The following is a 24,793-nucleotide window of genomic DNA, read 5'->3' as shown; positions in this document are numbered from 1 at the left end:
AGAACACAAAAGTCTATTAGCTAGATTTGTTCAAAGTATGTTTGTTATTTCAGAAGCCTAGTTCAATTTTTGGTAAGGTGAAGTTTGCAGCAATAAAGAAGACACAAAAATTAGACTAAATAAGTTTGAAAAATTAGCCATGATTTTCCTAACTTTTTCAATATGAAACAGGTAATGAAATATGTATTTAAAGAAGACAATTCTAAGATATAAATAAAGGTCCATCAGCATGTGAATCTATTGAAGACATATTAAATAACTCAAGATAGTGGATTAGTATCGTTCAACCTTCTTGAAAATTTCTAAACCATCTATTTCTACATCCTTACTAGCATTGATTGCAATCAGTTGAATCAGTAGTTTATGTTCATTTCCTTTCATTTGCTATTATTTTACACAGGGGAATATTTGCATTTGCATTGTATTCCTGACATAAGTAAAACCCATTTCAAAGTTCATACCTGCTATAATGTACTAGTAAAACTCAGCCCTTCCGTCAGTAACTCATCTTTTTCCTAGGAATATTGACCATAAGAATTTTGCTTGAACAGTAATCCAAGGATAATTATTTTAAAAGATTAATAGTTTACTAAGGGAATTAAAAATAAAACCTGGCAGTGAAAAGAATTATACTGTTTCTTACTTAAATATTAATCTCTAAGTGGGGAAAAAAGAGAAGTAGAGAAACTATAGATTAAGAAGTACATTAAGGTATTCATTAAAAAGCATTTAGTGAAACAACCAGAATTCCAAACACAAAACCACTCAATAATTCTAGTCTTACTGCCTGGTCTAATGTAATGCTGTGGATGAGACTGAGGTGGTAAGAAGGAAGTGTCTATACCACATGCTGAGCAAAAGGAAAACATCTAGCCTTTACTTGCATTCATTTAGTGTCATCCAGAATGTAGATGTTTACTGTTCTAATCAAAAGCTCTATTATTTTCTTCTTACTTTCTACTATTGTATCTGGTGGAGGCTTTCTGCCCCATGAAATGTAAGAATTAAATTCTTTGTGGCTAATTAAAGCACACTGTTTTAGGTTTCTGGGGCCAGATTTTTTAATGCCCAAGTGCCTATCAAAACGAGATCTAAAAGCTATTACAATTTTTAAAAAGTTATTATGTTCTACTGAGAGTAAGTTTTAATTCTTTTAAACTTTTTCAGATGTCCTAACTTTTTGTGTTTAAAAACTTTTTCTTTCTCCATAAATCTTTTTTTTTTTCTTTTTCTGATCAGGCTGAATATTCTTTCAAACTTTCTTCCCATGAAATAATTTTGTTAACGTCCTTTAGGGGCGCCTGGGTGGCTCATTTGGTCGAGCTTCCAACTTTGGCTCAGGTCATGATCTCACAGTTTGTGAGTTCATGCCCTGTGTCAGGTTCTGTGCTGACAGCTCAGAGCTTGGAGCCTGCTTCAGATTCTGTTCTGTCTCCTCTCTCTGCCCCTCCCATGCTCATGCTCTGTCTCTCCCCGTCTGTTAATAATAAACATTAAAAAAACTATTTTTAAATGTCCTGTATCATCCACATATCCGCCACACATTTACACTTGTACTACTTGCTCTGTGTTAGATTCTAAATGTTCCACCAAAAAAATATATACATGATATATGTATATATTTTAATTTTCCTTTTAATAAATTTTAATTTTCCTTTTCATAAATTTCCCAAACTGTCTTAAATAGTATAAACGACTCAGCTGTTTGTATATGTACCCACACAAGTAGAATTAAGCTTTTTGATACTGTGCCCATAGTACTTTAATAATCACTTGTAATGAAATCTAATAAGATAACAATTATGCATAAAACACAGCAATTACACAAATCAAAGATACATTTCAGGAGTTAGCAAACTTTTTCTCTAAAAAGCCAGAATGTAATTATTTCAGCTATGTGAGCCATATAATTTCTGTTGCAACTATGCCTTTGTAGCAACAAAGCACTCATGCGTAATATCTAAGTGAATGGGTGTGGCTGTGTTCCAATAAAGCTTTATTTACAAAAACAGATACGGGTTGGATAGGTTCTCTGGGGCATAGTTTGCCAATACTAATGTACCTGAATTTGTTATCAGAAAAATGTTTCAATACTTTCAGTATAGCTTCCTAAGTATGGGATTTCATTGTACCTGAATATAGTGTGGATTCCATAAAAGGCAAGAAAAGCATCTGGCTCGTTAATTATGAACCATACCTTTATTTTCTAGAATGCAATGGAGACTTTGTTGAATGATCTTTCGAAACTATGCCTTATCCTTTTTTGTAAAGGAAACTCTTTTTTTAGTTCATATTTATTCTTTTATGCTCTCCATGGAGTTGTTTTCTTTTATGTAATAGGCCTGTATAAATAATCATACATAAATTATTCTTAAACAGATTTCTAAGAACATAACTGATTAAATCGTTTTATTTTTAGGGGAGGCGAGATGGTAGTAGCTAGGAGTATTTTGACATCAGATTATAGGAATAGTAGTCCTAAATTTGAGTTCCATATTTCATTTCCAGATGTAACATATCAAGAGTATGTTGTTTGTTTTCCCTTTCTCACACATGAGTACTATACTATTAAAATAATCAGAATAGTAAGTATCTATACTAAGAAAGGAAAACATGGCACAGGCAACTCTTTCTCACCACTAGACTGTTTCAAATATTGTAAAATGTACTTTTACTGCAAAACCAAAACAAACTGAAATGTCTGAAAAAAAAATGCCTACAGGATGTCACCAGTTGTGAGCCTCAATTTAACATGGGGATTATCCTTGGAAGAGCACTGGAAGCCATTTTCGTATTGAGTTATGCTCAAGGAGATAGAATTCTCCTTGTTTTCATTATCGTATCTGTCTTTAAGTTGGTTAATTACCCATCTTTTGCATTTCTTCTGATCTGTTAAGCCAATAAATTTACCATAATTATTTTTTTTATATCTTGAAGGATAATATTCAAAGTGCTGCAGATCTCTAGAATTCCTCAATCATTTGGAAAATTTACATTAAGAAAAATTTTACAAGTATGCGATCCAGGTTGATCCAAGGTACTATTATAGTTCTTGAGCATTCAACATTGAAGAATTGAGACCATTCTCTCAATGGTATTCTCCTTCACATCAGTCAGGAGAGGCTACTGATTTTGAAAACTTTTCTTTTTTTATCCAAATGAAAATGTATGTTCTGACTTTGAATACAAAGATGGTACAAGGCCAAAGTGGTACTTTGTACCTTTGAATACAAAGGTGGTATAAGGCCAGAAGACACTGTTTTAGGATAATGAAAATATCTCTAATCTTTTTTATTATGTTTGCAAATAAGTGTATTATACAAGTGTTATTGTGACACATAATTGGTTGGTTCTGACAAAATTATTTTGTATCATACTATATATTTGTAAAAAGATGAATGGCTCAATTAAAAGTTATGGCTGTTCCCTTTTAAAAATTTCTTCACTTGTAGTACTGTAACGAGGACCATTTTTAAACCGGGCTCAGACTCCGATGACATATGATCGCCGCCAGCTGCATCAAGAGGCAGAGTCTGGGTAAAAATAAGTTATTTGACCAGAACAGCAGAACAAAGCTGAAAATCTTCTGACACCTGATCCCTTCAGCAGCTGTGGAAATCTATTGAAAGGGTTCTCCTTCTAATGCATTTGTCAGAATGCTAATTGGAAAAATGACTTCATGTCATGAGTCATACGGTCACCTCTGCGGACCTCATTAGACTTAAATGAGCACACTCAAGTCTAGTGCAATCATTCAGATACAGCCATATGTTGGTAAAGAAGATCTCTCAGTAGTCCGGCTTCTGGCCAGTCGTGAACACTGTCAAGTGAAGAAATGGGGGGAAAAATCGAATAGAGATGTTTAAAAGCAGATGTAGATGTAAGGGATTATAGCTTACTGGGTAATCAGAAACATGTAGAGGTTTAGGACTAGAATAAGTTCAATCAAGTTAAGCCAGTTAGCGTGGCCACATTTTATGAAGCACCTTAGAAGCACTCTACTGCAGTAGGAAATATGAAGGTAATATGAGGCCTTAGAACTTCACAGTTTAGAAAGGCAAAGCACCATTTATATAATTAACTTTAATAAAAAAGGAAACCTATGAAAACCAGCAAAAATTTTCCATTTTTGGGAAGTGTGGACATAAGGTATGAGTTATGATTATATTAGATTGGAGAGGATGGAGGAGTTAGGGCACTTATGGGGGTAGGCAAAACCTGACCTAAGACTGTCAGGATGGTGAGAGATTCTGGAGGCTTAAGCAGACATAGTGGCAAAGAGAAATGACTGGGAAGGCCTCCAAAGCATCAGATGCTATTGGTGGCAGGCAGCACTCAGCCTTGCTGGGGAACAGAACAAGACAACTGTGACTACCATAATAAGTGTGAGTTTGAAGGAGAAATTTGGTGACCAGAATGACAATAAAATCTTTGAATGTCAGCCAGAAGACCACCAGGATAAAGCCACGTAATTGCAGAAACACTTAACCAAAGTTTTTGAATGTAAAGGAATGGTCTCTGAGTGTAGAAAATAATGTTCTTGTTTTTTTCAAAATGAATTTAAAAAGTATTTTGTAAAACAATCTCTTCACAGGTATATTTACATATATACCTAGGTGCACTTACAATACAAATAATATTGCATTACCAAATCAATTCAATATTTTCTTAGACTATTTGCCAGCTAGAATACCAAATTGAGTCTTCATCTAAATTCCGTTTACTTCACCTGGTTAACTTCCTATGAAATACACCACCAAGGATCCAAACCGTCTAGTAAGAATATTCTTGTTAAATATCTGACTCAAAAGAGAAAACATTTGTTAAAAGATTAGTACAGTCAAGGGGTGCCTGGGTGGCTCAGTCGGTTGAGCGTCCGACTTAGGCTCAGGTCATGATCTCTTGGTTCCTGAGTTCGATCCCCACGTCAGGCTCTGTGCCGATGCCTTGGAGCCTGGAGCCTGCTTCGGATTCTGTGTCTCCCTCTCTCTGCCCCTTCCCTGCTCATGCTGTCTCTCTTGGTCTCAAATACATACATACATACATACATACATGTTAAAAAAAAAAGATTAGTCCAGTCAAGAACTTAGGTATGATAGAAGTAATGGGGTGATGGGATATCACTGGCCTATCCTATGGTCTAAGTCCAACCTGGTCACTGCTTTTCAGACAGGTCCTATCTAGTATTTTGGAAAATGGAGCTACCGTCGAGTTTGTAAACTCATGCCTACCGCCTTTACTTTCCAAGTCTTGATGTCCCAGATTATGCCTACTCTTTATCTTGATACCCTGTCTTTCCTGGAGTACTGATTATTTCAGCACTTAAGTATTTCCTACTGTTGTTCAACAACTTACCAACGGCCTGGATATTCCAAGTGAAGGGCTAAAGTGAGGAGAGCTTTGGTACACTGTTTTATTTCCTCTTGTATTAAGGTGTATAAATCTACTGTAGTTCTATAGGTGCTACTCTTGTCTCCCCAACTTGACTTTTTTAAAAAATGACTCAAAGCTGCAAAGAGCTCAGCCAGTCCTCCAGAGGTTCTCTCTCCATGCTGCCACTCAGACCATCCTTTCCACTACCAGTTCCTCAGCCTCACCAACAAAGGCATCCTTATCTTGACTTCCATTACTTCTGTCAAGGTTTCAGTGTTTTTGAAATTCCCATAAATGGAATCATATAGTATGAACTCTGGTATGAGGCAGGTGTTGCTTACCCTTTGGTCAAATTCGTCCAGGTTGTACGTATCACTGTAGGTTGTTCAGTTTCATTGTATCATGTCTATCATGTGATTGTACAAATATGCATAGATTTTGTATTATTTAAACTTTTTGGATATTATGGGCAGTGCCTAGTAACTACAATGCTGAACACCCTTCCAAGTTTTTGCTGGCGATGCATTTGCCATTAAAAAAATATTGTGTGATTTGCCTTTTCATTATTATTATTTTTTTAAGTTTATTCATTTTTGAGAGACAGTGGGAACAGGGGAGGGGCAGATAGCAAGGGAGACACAGACCCCGAAGCAGCCTCCAGGCTCTGAGGTGTCAGCACAGCCTGACTCGAGGCTCAAACTCACGAAGTGCAAAATCATGACCTGAGCAGAAGTCAGACATTTAACCAACTGAGCCACCTAGGTAAACTGCGTTTTAATTACTGAGTTGAATACTTCCTTTTTTGTCCTTTTTACTGGTTCTTAGTCATATTCAGGTTATTATGTGAAATATACTACAAGTGCTGATAGACATAACAGGTATAATGATATTATCTTGTTATAATTTCTATTTGCCTTTTCCTAGTGCCTTGTGGATATATCAATATGAAATTAACTTAATTCAGTTTTACAGATGGAGATGGATTCATTTACCCATAGTAAATAATCTTTCTGCTGTTTCCACTTGTGTACCTTAGGCATTAACTTAAAGTGAAGGTATTAGACCGGTAGAGTCTTACTAATATTTTTTTTGGACCCTGAGATTTGTCTTCTCTACTCTTTCTTCTTTTTTGTCTCTGGGTTTTATTCTGGTTATTAAGTCTCTCATCTCCAAACTTTCCCCTCTATACTATTTTATGATAATTAAAGTGGAAGTCTGTGAAAATTACTGCTGTTCTGCCAGTCAGTTGAATGATCGGTTCCTCCACAAAGGTGCTCTAGAGAAAGACGAGCAGCCAGGAAAAGGAATTCCCTTGTTCTGGTGTCTTTTTGTTGCAGCGTGTGGGTTTGCTATATGCTTGTGTCCCTTGTGTCGTCCAAAGAGGTCTTCACTCTGGCACAAGGAATCACCTCTATACCAACAGTTCTATCTGGTTTTCAGTTTTTCCATCCCTTGCATAATCAAGTTCATTGTGTCTCACTCCCACAGATTCAAGCACTGATAAAGTTGGCACCCTATCTTTAGAGGTCAGGATTCCAGGTTTATGAAATCCTCAAGCTTGGAAATACCAATGCTAGCTGAGCACAACCTCTTCCTCAGAGGTCTGATTATCAACTTCTTAGGGACCTTTCCTAATAATTTCAGTAGGTTTCTTATTTTATTTTAACTTGGGGCAGTGATTGCTGCTCCTTGTAGTTGCTACATGTATATTTAAGGTATTCCTTTTTTAAAATTTAATTGACTAATAATTACTTCCATTACATTTTCTCTATTCAGGCAACCAGAATGATTTCAGTCTCCTAACTAAATCTGTATGATTCGGAAACTGGTATTGAATGGCCATCAGAAACAGACACTCAAAAATGGGATTTGGAGATAGGTTTCGTCATGTGCTTAGGCTTGAAAGTGGGTTGAGCTCCTTATCAATGGCATACAGGTTTCAAAGTAATCCATGACACAACTAATCAAACCACTATTTGTGACTGATTTTGTTGAAATGCCAACTGATGCAGGAGCTTTGAAAGGACTGGATGGTTCCAATGCTTGAATGTTTGACCTGATAAATCTAAGCATTTTGGTTTGCAGTCATCTCCTCTCAATGCTTTGAGCATCTACAAAAATAAAAAGCTTCAGTCTTTAATGTGTATGCTTGTATACATGAACTATATTATTTTCCCTCTTATTTTGTGCAAGTTAAGTTGAAAATTAACATTATATTTAGTCTTAATGTAACCGAGTATTCAGACGAGGCTATGACTGAATTTAAGCAGCAATTAACCCAATTAATTATCTTATATTTTTCTAGCTCATGTACTCTAACGTCCCTGTATCTGTTGTTTATTGCTATGTGATACAACATTCAAAGATGGAATAGTTTCAAGTCACTTAATAGGTCAAGATTCTCTGTGGCAGCAATTGTCTGGAGGTTAATGCTGGCTGTCAGCTGGTTCCCTCTCTGTTTCATCATCTCTCATCCTCTAGATGACCACCACTGACTTTTCCACATGGGGCAGCAGTGTTTTAAGAGGAAAAATGCAGAAGGCGCCAGGTAACTTAAGGCCTAGAGTCACACAGTGTCACTTCTACTGCACTGTGTTCATCAAGACCGATCACAACGACAATCCAGATTCAAGAGGTGATAAAACCGGTTCTACTTTTTAAGGATTATAATGCAAAGTCATGTTACAAATGCTAGGGCATACCTGGTTGGGAATGATTTTTGTACCTAAACTTACAGACTAGCTATGCTAATTCCTTTCTAAGAACTGACTGACAACACAGGAGACTTGACAATTTACTCACAATTTTTCCCACTAGTTATTATTTCTTCATTTCCTTTATTTCTCAGGTTTAGATTTTATAGTCTATCACTAAGTAAAATCATGAACTTTGATTCATATTCAAAAGCTTTCCCAATCTCCAACTCAGCCTACCTTTCTAGCAAAATCCAAACCCAAGTATAACTAACTTTTTAACTACAGCTTGCTTATATCCAGAAGTATTAGTCAAAATATTTAACAAATCATTTAGCATACCATGAATAGAAAGGATTCCTCTTTGTACTGCCTAATTATCATCCTTGACTTCATTTGAACACTTAAACTGGCAAAAAACACACAAATATACATGCATACACAGACAGTCCCTAAGTGGGCATAACAAGTCTGTTATTTACTCTTAAATCCTTGGGTTGACTATCTTACACTTTGTGCTTCCAGTATTCCACATCAATTCTTCCCATTGTCAACTGATAGCTACACTTTTTTTCTCTCCAGGATAAAATAATACCAAGCAGAAGAGATGTAGCTCATCTTCCTATCTCAATTGCCAGTTTCCATTCTTGTTTCCAGGAATGAATACTTTCTGCTTCTACACTTGGCTGCTTGCACACAAACTTAAATTTCCCCTTGCCTACTTACAGATTTCCCTTATGCACTTTCTTTACTTCTCCCTGTCCTAGTATGATCATTTCCATTAAAATATAAATATGCTTCTCAATGTATCTCATAAATGAAACAACACAAAAATATCTTACTTACATCTTCTCCAGGTCTAGCCCACCTATCTAAACCTCTGGACAGCAAAATTCATTCAAGGAGTTTTACATACTGCTTCTATCCACTCATTTTCTTTCACTTTCTCTATAGTTCAATCTCAATTAGGTTTTCTTCACTACTCTAATGAAACTGCTCCAATGAAATTGTACAGTCCATCTGTGTTTCTTCTCTTAGTTGACTTAACAGATGCAGTTAATTATTCACTCCTTAAAACTTTTCTTCATGCTTGGTTTCAGAAAATCTTTCTAGTAGTTTGGGCTCACTAAAGGGGAGAGACGTTCTCTGCTTAGTTCTTGGGATTCATATCTAATTCCATTCATTCACTAGTGATCTCATGTAGCCTCAAGGATAGAACTACTCTCTGAGTCTGTAGAATATATATTTAGCCCCAAGAAACCTCCCTCAGTTTTAGATTCACATAATGAATACCTACCTGACGTGATCCACCTCATCTGGTCTTCCCAGTTCAGCAAATAGCACTATTATACCTCTAGCTGCTCAAGCCAAACTTCCAACTTTTTCATGGCTTCTCCTTCCTCCATGTCTCTTAACAACCCATCACTAAGACCTGGCAATTCTACTTTTGACAAGGCTTCATACAACAGCTTTATCCTTTTTCATCTGCAAGAGTTTTCCAATATACCAGGTTTGAAATATTTCCCTACTATCTGTTCTCCACATCAGGGTCTGAGAATTTAAGTGTTCTAGTTCAGATTTTATCATTACTATCTTTTCAAGTTTCTAAAGTTTGCCCATGATATTTACAATAAATCGAAGCTGTTTCACATGGCACCCAGGAGCCCAAATGACATCACATAGTCTATGGTTTCAATTCCCATCACCCTTCCTACCACCTTACTTATTCCAGGCACAACAGAGTTCTTCCTGTTCCCTGAACTATCTCAATTGTCTCCAACCTAAAGACCTTAATACCTGCTGCTTCCCTTGCCTTCCCACCCCTTCATGTTTCACTCTGCTTTCCTGAAATGTCACTCTTTAGAAGACCTTCTCTGATTATCCAGTTTAAAATATATGGAATTGTTGTTATATTCTCTTTTTCTTAGGGCTTATGTCACTGTTGTTTGTTCTCTTGACATTTTCTTCCATTAAAATATATTTACTCTAGGGGCACCTGGGTGTCTCAGTTAAGTGCCCAACTTCTGGCTCAGGTCGTGATCTCACAGTTTAGGAGTTTGTAGCTTCTCCTAGGGCTCTGTGTATTGTGTATTTTCAGCTTTTGTTTCTTGAAATAAACTTTCTGCCCCCCTTTTGCTCTCCTCCACCTCCTTCTCCTACTCCTTCTTCTGGGATTCCTCTTATATTAATGTTATTACATTTGATGGAGTCACTGAGTTCTCTAAGTCCATTCTCATGTTCTATAATTCTTTTTTTCAGCTTCATTATTTTCCATTATTTTATCTTCTAGGTCTCCAATTTATTCCTCTGCTGCTTCCAGCCTGTTAAATGAATTAGGCATGTTTCCAGTCCTATTTATTGTAGTCTTCATCTGATTCTTTAACTCTTCACTGTGGTTAGGGTCTCTCTAGTGTCTTTTTTTCCCAAGCCCAGCGTGTATTTTATCATTGTTGCTTTCAATTCGCCATCCATCATTTTACTTATGTCTATTACACTTAAATCTCTGGCTGTGGTCTTTTCTTGTTGTTTCATTTGGGATGAATTCCTTCATCTTAGTATTTTTTTTTTTCTAAGTCTGTGCCTTATTTTCTGTGTTAGAAAAGGCAGTTAGGTCCCCTGCTTCTGAAAGTAATAGTTTTATGAAGGGGTCATATAGTGCCTATGGCCTGGTGCTTCAGGGAGTATCTCTGGTACATGCTCCATGTGTTCTGTTGTTGTGTTGTGGCTTCTCTATCTTTAGGATCAGTTGTCTGTAGAGGCCCTCCTTGACTCAAGTGTGAAATGTTTGCTCCCAGACTTGCATGGGCTAGTTTTAACTACTTGTTCTTGGTCTGCTTGTGAAGTAAGACTGGACACCAACTCCACCAGAACTGAGGCTCTGGAGAACTCTGATTGGGAGATGTCGTTTGGGCAGAGATTTGTATTGGTCTGCTGTGGAAGGGACCCACCATCCTGGGACTGAGGCAAACTTGACTGAGAAGTTTAGTACTGCCAGAGCACAGAGAGGTGGGCCTTAGAGTAAGCAAGTCAGGCAGCCAGTGTCTGTGCTGAGCTACTTCCCTCAGGTGGTTCTTGTTCATGCTTATTAGTAAAATTATATAAGCACCCACATTTTTTATCACCCAGATTTTTTAAAATCAAATTCCTACTGGCTTATAAACTGAAACTTATTAATTTAAGACCAAATATGTAACATTTTAACTTTGAAGTGTTGACATTGATTTAACAATGTTAACGGAAGGCCTACTATGTGCTAGATATTTTTGTAGTTACTGGGTACATCATGTCTACCTGACAGATAAGGTCCTTTTCCTGGTATTTCTCAGATTACTGTGGCTGGCAATCATTAATAAATCAAATTATTAATTTCAGATATTAAAAACCGGTATGAAAATAACAGGGCATGATACGCTAATTTTGATAATATTGGAAACTCTTGAACTTGTATTATAAATGTTTAGACTCCGACATTCCGTTTTTCTTTTTATGTGTTGACATTTCCATGATGTGGAAAGGACAATCACTTTTATCCAGTGGTGTTCGGGGACCAGCCAGTACTAGCTTCCAAGAGAAAATTGTTTATAGCTCTTCCCAATTAAGGACAATAGTAGCAGAAACCTGAGATCATCAGTGGTACAAGTATTTATACCATGTAATCTGTAAAAATAAAAAATTACGGCTTGGGACACCTGGGTGGCTCAGTCAGTTGAATGTCCAACTTTTGATTTAGGCTTAAGTCATGATTCCAAGGGGTTGGGATTGAGGCCTCCATAGGCCTCCATGTTGAACATAGCGCGTACTTGAGATTCTGTCCCTCTGCCTCTACCCCCTCCCCCGCCCCTGCATACACACATGCTCTCTTTCATAGGCTCTCTCTCAAAATAAAAATAAAAATAAAAACAAAAAGCAAAAAACACACATCATTGCTTTTCTTACAGTGTTGGCATGTGCACGCACACACACACACACACCCCACTGATTATATCTGTTTTCTTCTAGAAGTATATTCTCTAACCTTGAAAAGTAACAATTTTTAAAAATTTCTTAGAAGTGTATTTATATGGAGAGAGAACAAGCACACACATGAGCAGGGGAAAAGACAGAGGAAGAAGGAGAGAGCGAATCCCAAGCAGGCTCGTGTTCACAGCTGTGGAGCCCAACTTTGTGCTCCATCTCATCAAGTGTGAGATCATGACGTAAGCTGAAATTGAGCCTGTCATGAAAAGCAACAATTTAAAATAAGGGAAAGTAAATATGTTTTCAGAAAATAAAATTAACCTTAAGTACTTTCCTGTTGAAGGATATTATTGGAATTAATAGTTTAACAAGATTTACAAATGCATTATGTAGATAATACATTTCAAGTTGCCAGTCTGTAATATCCAAATGCTTAACTTGACATGATTAAGAATATTCCCATCATCTAAATAAACTATATAAAGATAAATAATTGTTTTTAGATACATTTTTACCTGAAAACTACCCTATCATCTGAAGAAATCCTACCACATGGCTAAATGATTATTTAACTCTCAAGAACTTATAGTTTTCTTAATCTGTTTCTTCTGCTTGATTATTAAATAATAGAAGCTGTTGGCCTCAATAGATATAGGCACAATGTAAATTATTTTTGCATTTAAATTTCTTATTGTTTTCTGTGCGTTTTTTTCACCCTCTAAAATTTTTAAGGAGATTTAAGGTTTTAGAAGCTGCATTATTATCTTAAAGACAATAGTGCAATAGTATCCACTAAATGAATTGTTTTGCGGCCTTACCTTTTCTAATTTTTTTAGAAATTCCTAATTAAGTAAACGGTACAAAAATCTTGAAGAAACTAAACTTTCAAGGATAGCACAACCACAAGGAAAAATTTACACACTTTCAAAGAAATATAAAATACAGTATAAGTTGCCTACAATTCAGAAGGAAGTTGAGTTGATTAACAACAAAAGATAGGCTAGTAGCTAAGTAAGAGACACTGCTCCTGAATGGAAAAAAAAATATGGCATGGTCATTAGCTTCATTTATTTGGTAATATCACTTTATATGGAATTGTAGTGAAGATATTCAACAATTAGCCCCCTGATATTTTTATCTCATAAAATTGTTCTTTTTTTTAAATTTCAATCCAAGTTAGTTAATAGTTAGTGTAATAAAAATTTTAGGAATAGCATTCAGTGAATCATCACTTACACATAACACCAGTGCTCATCCCAACAAGGGCCCTCCTTAATGCCCATTGCTCATTTAGCCCATCCCCCCATTCAACACAACACAAGTAATCCTCAGTTCGGTCTCTGTATTTAAGGGTCTCTTATAAAAACAGATAGGCAGACCAACCATATCATTTTTGCTTCCCTTCCCTTATGTTCATTTGTTTCTTAAATTCCTCATATGAGTTAAGTCATATGATATTTCTATTTCTCTAATTTTGCTTGGCATAACACCCTTTAGTTCCATCCACATTGTTGCAAATGGCAAGATTTCATTCTTTTTGATTGCTGAGCAATACCTCATTGTATGTGTGTGTGTGGGCATGTACACACACACACACACACCATCTTCTTTATCCATTCATCTGTCGATATACATTGGGTTCTTTCCTGAGTTTGACTACTGTTAATAGCACTGCTATAAATATTGGGGTGCATGTGCCCCTTCGAAACAGCATACCTGTATCCCTTGGGTAAATACCTAGTAGTGCAATTTCTGGGTTGTAGGGTACTTCTCTTTTTAATTTTTTGAGGAACCTCCATCCTGTTTTCCAGAGTGGCTGCACCAGTTTGCACTCCCACCAACAGTGCAAAAGGGATCCTGTTTCTCTGCATCCTTGCCAACATGTGTCATTGCCTGAGTTGCTAATGTTAGCCATTCTGACTGGTGTGAGGTGGTATCTCATTGTGGTTTTGATTTGTATTTCCCTGATGATTGATATTGAGCATTTTTTCATGTGTCTGTTAGCCATCTGGATGTGTCTGTAAAAGTGTCCATTCTCTTCTTTTGCCCATTTCTTCACTGGATTGCTTTTTGGGTATGGAGTTTGAGAAGTTCTTCATAAGTTTTGGATACTATCCCTTTATCTGAGATGTCATTTGCAAATAAGTATCTTCTTCCATTCTGTCAGTTGTCTTTTAATTTGCTGATTGTTTCCTTTGCTGTGCCAAAGGTTTTTATTTTGATGAGGTCCCAAAAGTTCATTTTTATTTTTGTTTCCCTTGACTCGGGAGACAGGTCAATAAGAAGTTGTTGCAGCTGAGGTCAAAGAGCTTGCTGCCTATTTTCTCCACGAGGATTTTGATGGCTTCCTGTCTTATATTTAGGTCGTTCATCCATTTTGAGTGTATTTTTGTGTATGGTATAAGAAGGTGGTCCAGGTTCATTCTTCTGCATGTTTCTGTCCAATTTTCCCAGCACCACTTGCTAAAGAGACCATCTTTCTCCCGTTGGATATTAAAAAAAATTTTTTAATGTTTATTCATTTATGATAGAGAGTGAGCGAGCATGAGTGGGGGAGGGGCAGAGAGAGAGGGAGACACAGAATCTGAAGCAGGCTTCAAGCTATCAGCACAGAGCCTGACGTGGGGCTTGAACTCATGGATCGCAAGATCATGACCTGAGCGGAAGTCAGACGCTCAACCGACTGAGCCACCCAGGCTCCTCTGCATTGGATATTCTTTTCTGCTTTGTCAAAAATAATTTAGCACACTGATTTATTATAGTTCCCTCCACTAAGAGAAGCAGGTGCTAAATGTTTCAGGCCTTAGGAAGAAGTAAGGTATTGAATCTTTGGAAATTAGAAAAAGTTGGTAGCCCAATGGAGACATTGACAGTTATAGAACAAACTCAAACATCAGAACTATATATATATATAAAATGGAATAAAATGAGTTCACACAGAAGGAGATACTCCACTGTGGGTTAGAAGATAGATGGAAACATGTGCAATTAATGTTAAATATTAGGTTAATCACAGAGTTCTTTCAAATACCTAATGTACATAACAATCCCAGATAGGATACCTATGTGCTTTACATCTCATACAGTATAAACCATAGTTGTAGAATCCCTCACACCAAGGAGTGTTTCTCCACCTTTCTTAAGGGTTCAGGAACCCATAATAACAAACAAGGGACTCTAGAAGATGATTTTGTACATATGTGTATGTGTATATATGTATACACAAATATATACATATATGTCCACATATGTGTGTCTGTGTATATTTATGAATATAATGTGTATCATTTATCTATAGATTAGTATTTCTGAAATCCAGGTCCATCAACATAAACATAAACATAAACATTTATGTTTATTTATTACACTTTCTCCACAAGGCTATCACTTGTTACATCTTCTAATCAATCATGCTCTAAATAAAAAGGAAATGTGTTCAATCTTCTCTTTAATAGGAGTCAACCATTCAACCCTTATTGCAGTGACATAGCACAATTGTGATTTCTTCCTTTGTATTTCACTTTCAAGCACATTAAGACTGCTTTATAATCTAATATACCCAGGTATTAAAGATTATTTAAAAAAAAAGATGTTTCCTTCACTTGGCTAATGAAAACATATCTAGAAAAATAAGTTTTTTTTTTTAAGTTTGAAACTTAGACTTGAAGTAAGTAAGGTTAGACCTTTAAGAAATCATTTAAACACTTGTTAAACATATTCTTGTTTTCAGGCATTCCTTTTTGCAGAGTGATTTCTATAATTATGTTGCAAATTTTTGCCTGGAACCATCATATGTAAAATGGGACAAAAGCTGGGCTTTTGTATGACACACCTTCCCTTCTATGACCCTGATGCTAATAATGAAAAGAACAGTCACATAAATGACAACTACTCAAAACATAACCAGATGAGTACAAATAAAGAAATAAATTTCTACACTTTTACCCTATTTTGGGGACCAAGAGGAAAGCTGTTCATCCTGTAACATAACCCCTCAAAAATCCTTTTAGATCATAAGATGCCATACTTTAAGCACTGAAAAACTTTACAACTAAGTTTAGAACTACTTTTCAAATAATTGATCAAATTAGAGCATCCTTTACAGAAATTACTTTCAACACACAGCCTGAAAAAGTACTTCTATAAAACTAGGGCATACACTTTTTAAAAATTTTTTATGTCTTTATTTTGAGAGAGACACAGACTGCAAGCTGGGGGAAGGGGCAGAGAGAAAAGGAGACACAGAAACTGAAGCAGGCTCCACGCTCTGAGCTGTCAGCACAGAGCCTGACATGGGGCTCAAATTCACAGACTGTGAGATCATGACCTGAGCTAAAGTTCGATGCTTAACCCACTGAGTCACCCAAGCACCCCAGACCATCAGTTTTTCTAATCTTTTGTGAAATGACAAGATAGAAGATGCTCAAGGTTTTTAAAACATAGATGGCAGTTTGTATAGTCCATAGGATTAAGTCCCAAAAAAGAAGCAGGTTGTAAAATAGTCTGTTTTAAAGACTGAATTACCTGGACTGTATTTACAGTTTTATGGGCATATGCAGTTCAAGGAACAGAGCTAGATGAAGTGAACTTTGTTTTCCAAAATACTTAGTTAACCATGTTGCACTTTGTGTCTACTCAAATGCCTGTTGGCTCTTCACAGCATTGCTTTTGACACTTGATCTTTCTCACATATTCCAAAGACCACAAATATGTCTTTACTACTGAAAGAGCTAAATACTTTCTTTTGATTCATTTCTGGTTTTATGTATCAATATCTATCAAGTAGAATAAAGCTGACCTAGTAAGTGGCCTTCCATTAACACATCTCTATTAGAAAACTCACACCCTGTAATGACTGCACCTTTATTTTGTGAATCCAGAACTTTAAGAAATTGCCACTACCCTTTTTGAGGAAACTCCACACTGTTTTCAAGAGTGGCTGCACTAGTTTGCATTCCCAGCAGCAGTGCAAAATGACTCCTCTTTCCATGCATCCCACTAAATGGGGGAAATCCTCTTGTTTACATAGCCATTAAACAAAAATTTCACCTCTATGCACTGAATTAATTGATAGGAGTGATAAATGTATTACCACAGAAGAGCTCTTAGTAGATTACATGGCTATGGCCTTTTCAATGAGAAGTCACATCACTGATTTTATTGAATACTGAGGATACCTACAATATTTGCAGGGAGGAAAAGAAAGATAAAGGTAAAAAAGGGTGGTATATGTGATCTCTTGATAGATGAAAATTTCAAAGTACAAGACACAACAATGATTTTGGATTTTTGCAATTGTACAAACTCAAGCTTAAATGTGGTAATCATGTAAGACACATAGTGCAGTGTGTGGAAGACAGTAGGCGTCAGTCTCAGTGCATCTGAATGTTTGGGGTCGAACCTCGAGGAAACCATGTATCAAGTGGATTTGAAGTGATAGAAGAACGCTAGCTTCCCTTCATGAACCCAATTTACCTACTACAATTACAATCATTATAGTCATTCATTGTCTTCAAGAGGAACAAAGTCAAATTCAAATGTGCCAACTGTGAGAAACAACAAGGTCAAGATTACTCATGCTGGCACACTTCACCAGTTAGAACAACTGCTGAGTTGAAGCCTGAGGAAATGACAGGGAAGGGCTGATCGGAGATTTACTACCAGACAAGTCTGTGAAGTACACTCCTGCATAAAGGCTTTCTGTGAACCCAATGCCTTTATAAAATCCAATGGCCCTGGGTATGCCAACACCCTCCAACTTTTTTCATTTACTTTTCCTCAAACCATACTTCTCCTCTGCTACAAAAGTCATTTTCAGATGGTAGGGAGACATGAGCTTGTATGGGAATGATGGGAAACACAAGTGGCTGACAAGTCAATAATGGAGAAAGTCTATATACAGGACCAAAGTTGGTTCATAGGACCACATATTGGGTATGGGAATATACATACTAAATATGAAAGTTGAGGTGTTTGCAGTTTTTTCTCTTCTCCCTCCCCCTCCTTCTCCCCTGTCCTTGTTTGTTCTGGAAGATTCCTTCATGTTACACAGTATTATTCTATGACCTCCTATTCAATAGACTTCCACACAGGCTAGTATTTTTCATCACAAAATATGCAGTTTGATTTGTGGTTCTTTTTAAATGGGTGTCTGTGGAGACAAACCTTACAACAAAGACAGCAGTTTGATTTGAGGTGCTTATGAAACAACTAGACCAAATGAGTTCAAGTTACAGAATTGCAGTATCAAGAGGTAGGCTGTTCCTCTAATATTGTACTGAATGAGAGGAGGTTTCTTTCTTGAGGAAACCACATTCGGAAAGAAAGAGTAAAGGAATTAACAGGATATTGTTTTTATAAAAGTGCCTGAGTCTTAAGAAATTGCCAAGAGTGTTAGGAGGCAAATGAATCTCTACACTTGCAGCAACAACAAAATTTTGTTAGAAAGTAATGGATGTTCAGTGGCAAATGTGAAAACTTTCTTCCCTGAAACCTACACCTTCACAGTTCGCTGTTGTATGTATGATCACCTTCAAATAAATGGTAACACTACTCATCACAGTTAACCAAGTTTTCCAGCATTGTTTCCTTTTTTCGTTCACTTTGTTGGGATTCCTAGGTTTTGTACTATTATTGTAACGGTGTGTGCTTTATGGAACCGAAATTATAGTCATCTAGTAACCACACAGAAATTTGGATAAAATGCATTGAAAAATGATCTTTCAATGCTTTCTATTTCCCCCCTATAAAACCACTAGTGTGCTTCAGTGCTTTATTTCTAATTTCCTAAGAATGACAAATTACAATTAACAACAGTTTTAATGTTTATCCTCTTATGTGTGTTTTGGTATAATTTGTGCATTTGTGTTTAATATTTGTATTTACTTCTATTGGTCATGCACCTTGAAGCTTCCCTCTTCACTTTAATGTAAGATTATGTTGAGTATTTCTTTAAATCCTCAGTCTTTCACACACATATGGACCTCTATCAAAAGGAAATTTTTTATCCAAATAACAGGTAATTTTTAACAGTACAAATTCTGCTTTTAATGTTAAATCCACAGTGAAGTTCAGAAACTACTTCAAGTCATTTGTTCCAAAATTTAACTATCAGGTAAAACTTGTTTTGAACACCAACATTACTTTTTAATATATTGCTAACAATACTTATAACGCTTTGTACAGCACATTATAGATGTGTCTCTCATAGTGCATCATCTACCGCACAAAATTGATCGATGAGAGTGGTTTTACTGCTTTAAATATCAATAAAAGTTGACTTTGGTTTAGACATTGTAGAACTGTGAACTTTGATGCAATTTTATTTTTTTTTGGTTCAATTAAACCATTTGCTTATATTCCCTCATGTGATATTAACCACTATTGTGCATCATTCCAAGTGCATTTTCTTATGGCTATCACTCTAGTTAATTTATCTCATCCCCTAGACAAGAATTAAATATTTATCCACTTAATATTTCTGTTAACTTGCATTCTCAGAAACGGTATGTAAGGTTATAGCAACGCCTACCTGTTTCTCAGAAATCTCTCAAACTCTTCCCAGTATTATGCAACAAGTCATAATACAGGAGCATGTTCCTTCGCCCATCTAATCCGGGTAATATTCTGTCATTGACCAATTTCTCATAAGGTTTCTGAATAATGATGTCATTTATGATAATGATTAATGGTATATTCATTTATTTGGTATAGGATTTATTTGGTATATTGATTTATTTTATTACTGTTGGAACTATAGTATATTTGTTTGAATGCATTGTCATTGGGTTATTCATGTTACCTAAATATTAAAAGATTTTATGTAATTAAATATACCTTATAAGATAGAATTAATCATGTGTGCATTGAAATACTATTACTGTTAATCTCTGCCAATCTTAAGAAATGGTAACCATCACTGGTGTTATTAAAAACTTAAGTTTAATCCAACAGATTGTTATGATTTTCACTGCCTTATGATCAGATACCCGGCTTAAGTTCATCAACTGTAATGACTGATCAAGTTCACGGAGTACTACATTCAGAGTCAAGGTCATAGCCTTAAGATATGACCATGGTATTTTGAGAATCCCTCCTGAGAGTGTAATTCAACTTTACTTTGAAATTCAAACAAATGTGTTTATTGAGGGTCTGTATTAAATCCAGTTTGAAAGTCTTTCCTTGAAGAATTAGCTTTTCAATGTTGGGAATTGCTATTTCCAAGTATCAACATTCATCATTGGTGGGGAGGACCAATTCTCAATATTACAAAACATTTACTATTCAGTTTTTTCCCCACACTTAATCTTCTACTGATTTCTAATACAGTAGTCTCTAATAAACAATGAGAAAAAAATTAATATGCTCTTCCATTAAAATTTAAGTAAGGGTAAATTTCTCCAACTGGCCCTAAGTGCTCATATGATTTTGTGTTGTAATGAACAAGTATAGAAAACACATAATACAAGTTTCTGGAGTAAAGCGTTTTTACCTGAAGTAATTTAAAACATTAGCTTCCAATCAAAACACTGGTCCATTATGGAATATAATAGACATATGCAAAGATTTTGAAGGTAGAAGAGAAGTGTAAAGAAATCTTAACACGTTACTTGCCTCTGCTTGTAGGGATATGTTTATGGAAAAAACTGAGGAACAGTCAAAATTAAGAATATCAAACTGAACTACGCTGCCCAAATGAAGCAAAGGATCTATTGCTTACTGTGGTCTGATGTAAATTCATTAGGAGAGTCAAGAGCTGGACACGAGGAAAAAGTGGACAACATTCCTTATGGTTCCAAGGATCTCAATCTGTGGCCTTTCCAGCTATGTGGTGAACATACAGGTTTCTTTATGTTCAAGATCAGAGTACAGGAAAAGCCGAGTGACATAATGTGGGGTCCTGGAGGTCTAGTTTATGAACCTACACGAAAAATACCTCGAAATCCGTGGCTGGAAATTGAGGCATTGGAGTTTAAGAGCTAAGTAATTATAACCGCCAATTGCATCATAGCCCTTTTTATCCTGTGAAATTTAGGTGGCCCAGAGCACTGTTGGTCTCACTGATAACTGTAGTGAGTGCTTCAAATCTACAGATGCAGTTCCAAGCTCTGAGCTAATACGGTTATGAACGAATTATAACAAGATGTACAGATTGTATCTTTTATTCCATCATCACAAAGTATGTGCAAATTTTATATGAAAAGCATTACTTTTCATTACCGAGTTAATTCTGCAAAAATGAATATCCATTACTGAGCTCCCCATTCAATCATTGTATTTATTTGACTCCACTGTTGGGCGCCTATCACGTGCCTGATGCTGTAGAAGGTTCTGAGGGCAGTGGCAAAATGCAGACACAGGTCAGCACACACAGACGTGCGCACACAGACCAGAAAGACTAGCCATTAAATTCAACGAGTTTCTACCAGAGATGCAGAAAAGCCAGCCAGAGAAAAGTAATACAATTGTTTCAGAAGTGTACGTGAATAGCTAAGTCTAGAAGCATACTTACATTTCACATCCTCCCTGCTAGCTGCAATGATCAAAATATCTCCTAGAGGGGCCCAACCAGAGCTCTTAAAGGACATAACCAACCATACCTAGAGGAGGAGGGTGTGCAGTTGAAGGGGAAACACACTCGGTGTCCCAGGAGCAGGACTTGCTCGCAAGGCTCTGCCACTGCCCAAGCTATTAAGCTGCCCCAACATCTCATGAGGTATTTGGCACCGATTCTACCACTGACACCAAAAATTCAAGGCCATTGCCTACACACCAACCTGGTGAAAATGTAATGTAGACATTGAAAGATTTGGATTTTATTTTCAGTTTGATGTCCCATTGCTTTGGGATATGTGCCAAGTTTTTTTTAAACTTCTTGGTTCCCAGTTTTTTCATGATTAAGCAATTTTTAGCCAATAGTAAAGCTGACATTCCATAGCTCATTTGACAAAGTTTCTCTAAGAATTATATGCCTAGTTTTTAAGAAGGCCCAGTCAATAGTAATGAAGAAACAATCTGCCTGGTAAGAGCATCTTAACTATACTCACACTAAATGTCTTTTAGTGTAGAATAAGCCTCGAGAGAAGAAGGGTTCATATTGTCCGAATTACAATCATCATGAAATTAACTTGTATTCATTAAGAGAAGTGGTTCTCAAACTTTAACATCCATCAGATCACCTTCAAGTTTAAGCATAGATTGCTGAAGTTTGACCTTGAAATTTGTGTTTTACTAGTTTGGGGGTGGGGACAGACTGGGAACTAACAAGTTCTCAGAGGATACAAATCATAATGATGCAGGCACCACACTTCGAGAACTACTGGCTAACAATATGACTGCTAGATATTCAACTTATTCTACACAATTAGAAAAAAAAAAATCCTTGGGTATTTTTTCAGACATACGTAATACCTAAACATGGATATACTATGTACATTTACATGTCTAATATGATTTGTGTTTTTAAAGTCATATTTTAGTTTTGATTTTAACCACACTGGGTCCAATTTTTAAATGGCAAACCCTCGATATTTGTTGTCAATTACAATAGTTTATAAATCTAAGTGTAATAAGGCGAAGTTGCCCTATGACTCTTGCTAGAATACTGTCAGGATACACTACTCTGTGCAACAATCAATTCTTTGTCATGCTCACATTACACTCTAAATATAAGTGACCACCTGAGAGCATGAAAGAGAGAGAGAGAGAGAGAGAGAGAGAGAGAGAGAGAGAGAGAGACTGAGCACGAGCATGGGAGGGGCACAGAGATAGAGGGATACAGAATCCAAAGTGGACTCCAGGCTTTGAGCTGTCAGCACAGATCCCTATGTAGGGCTCAAATCCACGAACATGGAGATCATGACCTGAGCTGAAGTCCGACATTTAACTGACAGTCACCGAGGTGCCCCAAAAGTGGGTTCATTTAATGACTTACTCAGTATCTTCTATTTTTTTTATACAGAATTTTTATTGGAGGCGCTCATATTGGATTATTGGAATGTCTACAAGTTTAATAAACTTACGCATTTCTAGTGTTATATGCCCAATGTTTTTTTCTAATTTTTCCTGAGAACTGGTTACAAAAAAAATCCTACACTGTAGATCTGTGTTTGTCTGTGTAGCTCATATGAAGTAGATATCCTTATGCATTTACATAATTACACAAATAAATGAAAATAGGGAAACATTTTTGAAAATCTTTCCAAGAAGTCTATTTATAGCATACTATCAAACAATACACCAGAAGTACCTCCTACCTTCATAATTTCTTATGTTTTCATGTTTGTCTTATCTTTCTGATCAGCAGCTCTGATTTATCCATTTAAAATTTTTATGTTATTTCTTTTTTTGTTGTTGTTGCTTGTTTATTATCAGCATGTATTTTCGGAAATTTTCTTTGGATTTTTTTTTAATTGATGAGATTTCATCCCAGTTTGTTAAAGAGAACCAGCTGTTTTCTTGCAAGATAATTTTCTGAAGCTGTTGTGTGCCATAATTACACTGCAATTACACAGCAATATCCATAAAAGCAGATGAGGATTCTATGTGTCCTTTTACCTCATTAGAAGTTGCGAAAATGATAGATTCAGTCTATCTTAGTTTGACTATTGCCCTCTATTGGCAAATTCAAGTTCTGGTATCATTGAAAAGACGGCAGCAATAAAAACAGGCGAAGATTTTGTTTTTGTTTTTAAAAACTGTAGCAACATGTTAGGTCACAAGTTAACACCATCCAAAGCTTAAAAAACTCTTTTTATACTTAGAATTTAAAGCCATACCGTTAAAACCTAGCCATTAAAAAAAAAAAGTCACTTAAGCTAGTGATGTGTGAACTAGGGCTTTTTTCCAACATGTAATTGCAGAGCATTTAGATTTTCTCCCTCACTCAAGATCTACTTGAATCCTAGCCCTCTTTGCAGAGAAAACCAGGGAGATCTTTTCCTTGTCCCAAGAATGTATCCTCTTCTTTGAGGCAATCTTCTTTCAGGAAAAGGAGTTTTTTATGTCTCTTACGATTTCCAAAATCAGCTATTCACTTTACCTTCAATTTCACTGTGATTTAAAACAAACCAAACACTTGAATCTTTAGTCACAGGCAGAAGAAAAATTCATTTCTAATAAATTGCGGAGAAAGATTTTTCATCAGAGCCCTCATATTTTATGTATTAGGAGAAAGAAGGAAGATGTGCAAAAATCAGCTTTAAAAAACTTAGCTGAAACTTCAAGTGCTGTGACATTTAACTGGAGTCTGTGGTGGGAAAGGTGCTCGTGGACAAACAAACACTATCTTGCATGTATCCTTGGTTCTGAGTGGCTGGGGAATACAGTATTTTAATAGTTTTTATTTTGGCAGAACCAACAGGAAACAATCTGGTTTTGTAGCCAGCTAGGCAACTGGAGAAAACAAATCTAGGAGTACTTTAGGACTTTCTAGAACTCAGAACTTGTAATAGATTTTACCATTTTTAGAAACTCAAGCTAAACTTTCTCTCCTAAACTTCACTTGTACCATTTACACCAGGTAGCCTGCTATCTTCTCCTGTAACATTCTTAATGTCATTGTTGGCTGTGCAGCAAACTTAGACAAGTTTAGCTGCAAAGTTTCTGGAGTGATGTCAGATTTAGGAGTTGAGAATTAAAATTAGTTCCTTTCTTTGCCAACACTAACACAAATCTTGGAGCACACTTCCTTAGATGCACTAAAATGGTGACAGCTTAGATAACCACTGGGGAAGCTTTCCATATGAGAACTCTGATTAATTTAACAACTT

The sequence above is a fragment of the Panthera uncia genome, chromosome A2 (genome assembly GCF_023721935.1).
Source record: "Panthera uncia isolate 11264 chromosome A2, Puncia_PCG_1.0, whole genome shotgun sequence".
Taxonomy (NCBI): domain Eukaryota; kingdom Metazoa; phylum Chordata; class Mammalia; order Carnivora; family Felidae; genus Panthera; species Panthera uncia.
The sequence above is the reverse complement of the archived record's forward strand: the minus strand, read 5'-3'. Positions refer to the sequence as shown.